Source organism: Triticum dicoccoides, chromosome 6A, assembly GCF_002162155.2.
Source record: "Triticum dicoccoides isolate Atlit2015 ecotype Zavitan chromosome 6A, WEW_v2.0, whole genome shotgun sequence".
Classification (NCBI taxonomy): domain Eukaryota; kingdom Viridiplantae; phylum Streptophyta; class Magnoliopsida; order Poales; family Poaceae; genus Triticum; species Triticum dicoccoides.
The window spans coordinates 416211812-416215011 of NC_041390.1; positions in this window are offsets into that span (position 1 = coordinate 416211812).

The window sequence follows — 3200 nt, forward strand, 5'->3', positions numbered from 1 at the left end:
AGGGAAATTTTTTTTAGAGAAATAATAAATCATATCCGGGGGACTACGCACACAACTAGGAGAAAGATTATTGTACCATATCTTAGCATCACCCTTTAATGAGAACGAAAATAATTTTAGGATATAATAGTAGTGAATTTTATCATCATGAGTAAAAAGGGTGGCTATATCATTCAACTTAGTAAGGTGTGCCACAACAATTTCATTTTCATAACCATGGAAAGGATCAGATTCAATCAAAGTAATTAACTCTATGTCGACAGAGTTAATTCATAATCCTTATCATCAACAAAGATAGGTGAAGTAGCAAACTTAGGATCACATTTCATTCTAGCATTCAAAGATTTTTCTTTCAGTTTGCATAATAATTTCTTAAGATCATCCCTATCATTGCAAGCAAGAAAATCTCTAGTTATCTCCTCGTCCATAAATAAACTTCCAGTATCTTATGCAATTGATATCTAGGAGAGCTAGGTCTAACAGGTGTTTGAAGATTTTCAGATTCAAGTACTTCATCAGTTTCATCACTCTCAATATTTTTAGCTCTAGCAATTTGTTCATCAAGAAATTCACCTAGTGGCACATTATCATCAATCAAGGTACTAACATCATCATGAGTAGCATTCATAGAAGTAGCATCATCAATAACTTGTGAAATATCAGGATTAATAGCACGTGGTGGTGTTGCAAGTCTACTCAAAATAAAAGGTGAATCAAGTGCAAAGCTAGATGGCAGTTTCTTACCTCCCCTCGTTTTAGAGGGAAAAATCTTAGTCTCGGTATCCTTCAGATTCTTCATAATGATAGATAAATAATAGTCCCATGTGACTCAACAAATATAGCTATGGTCCCCGGCAACGACGCCAGAAAAAGGTCTTGATAACCCACAAGTATAGGGGATCGCAACCGTTTTTGAGGGTAGAGTATTCAACCCAAATTTATAGATTCAACACAAGGGGAGCCAAATAATATTTGCAAGTATTAGCTGCTGAGTTGTCAATTCAACCACACCTAGAGATTAATTATTTGCAGCAAAGCGATTAGTAGCACATCAATATGATAGTTTTGATAGTAGTAGCAACAACAATAGTAATGGTAAAAGTGATAGCAATGATATTGTAGCAAGTGTAACAATAACAGTAGCAGTCGTAACTTAGCAAGATCAATATATAGGAAATTCATAGACATTGGATCGGTGAATTCGTTGGATGATATTCATCATATAACAGTCATGACCTAGGGCGATACAAAACTAGCTCCAGTTCATAAATATAATATAGGCATGTATTCCGTAAATAGTCATACGTGCTTATGGAAAGAACTTGCATGACATATTTTGTCCTACCCTCCCGTGGCAGCGGGGTCCATATGGAAACTAAGGGATATAACGGCCTCCTTTTAATAGAGAACTGGAACAGAGCATTAACACATAGTGAATACATGAACTCCTTAAACTACGGTCATCATCGGAAAGTATCCTGACTATTGTCACTCCGGGGTTTACGGATCATAACACGTAATAGGTGAATATCACTTGCAAGATCGGATCTAGAACATAGATATAATGATGATAGCATAAACGGTTCAAATTTGAAATAATGGCACCCATGTCCAAAGTGACAAGCATTATGCATGATAAAGTCATAACAACATCAATCTCAGAACATAGTGGATATTAGGGATCAAGCCCTAACAAAACTAACTCAATTACATGATGAATCTCATCCAACGCCTCACCGACCAGCGAGCCTACGAAGGAATTACTCACTCCCGATGGGGAGCATCATGGAATTGGCGATGAAGGAGGGTTGGTGATGATGAAGATCGAAGATCCTCCTCTCCGGAGCCCAAAACGGACTCCAGATCTAGCCTCCCGATGAAGAACAGGAGGTGCCGGCGGCTCCGTATCATGAAACGAGATAATTCTTCCTTCCTAATTTTTTTCCTAGAAATATAGGTATTTGTGGAGTCGAGATCAGGGTTTGTGGGGCCACTAGGTGGGCACAACCCACCTAGGAGCGCCTGGAGGGGGCACCCTGGTGAGTTGTGCTCACCCAGGGCCCCCCCTCCGATGGTTCTTGACTCCAATATTTTTCTTTTATTCTGAAATAATTCTCCAAAAAGTTCCGTTCCAATCTGAGAACTCTTATTTCTGCACAAAAACAACACCATGGTAGTTCTGCTGAAAACAGCGTCAGTCCGGGTTAGTTTCATTCAAATAATGCAAATTAGAGTCCAAAGCAAGAGGAAAAGCGTTAGGAAAAGTAGATACGATGGGGACATATCAACTGACACTCCTAATATTCAGCCAAATCTAGGCCAGATATGGGGAGGCCTGGGTGCGCTCGGGCGCGTTGGCTGTCGGTGTCAAAACCGGCCGATCTCAGGTAGGGGGTCCCGAACTGTGCGTCTGAGGATCGAAGGTAACAAGGGACACAGGGAACACGATGTTTACCCAGGTTCGGGCCCTCTTAATGGAGGTAAAACCCTACGTCATGCTTGATTGTATTTGATCAGTATAGGGGTTACAAGAGTCGATCTACCTCGAGATCGTAATGGCTAAACCCTAGATGTCTAGCCTATATGAATTCTGATAGCCTCTACGGACTAAACCGTCCAGTTTATATACACATCGGAGGGGCCTAGGGTTGTATTGAGTCGGTTTGCAAAAGAAGGAAATTACATATCCAGACGCCAATCTTTCCATCCACGCATAGGAGAGTCTTATCCAGACACGGGGGAAGGTCTTCTACCTTGTATCTTCACGGCCCATCAGTCCGGCCCATATCGCACAGCCCGGACACCCGAGGACCCCCTAATCCAGGACTCCCTCAGTAGCCCCTAAACCAGTCTTCAATGACGATATGTTCGACACACAGATTGTCTTCGGCTTTGCAAGGTGGGTTCCTCCTCCCGAATACTTCAAAGCAATCTTCTGAATGAAAAAGCTGTATCTGGCTCTGCATGACAATCACATCCCTCAACCAGGAAGGCAAAATATTTAATCAAAATAATGTCGAAACCTAAAATAGGCAAAAAAACAGCAATTCTGGGCTGGGCCTCCGGTTAACAGGTTAGTCCCAAAAATAATATAAAAGTGGATAATAAAGCCCAATAATGTCCAAAACAGTAGATAATATAGCATGGAGAAATCAAAAATTATAGATACGTTGGAGACGTATCACCCGCCTAGGTTTCTG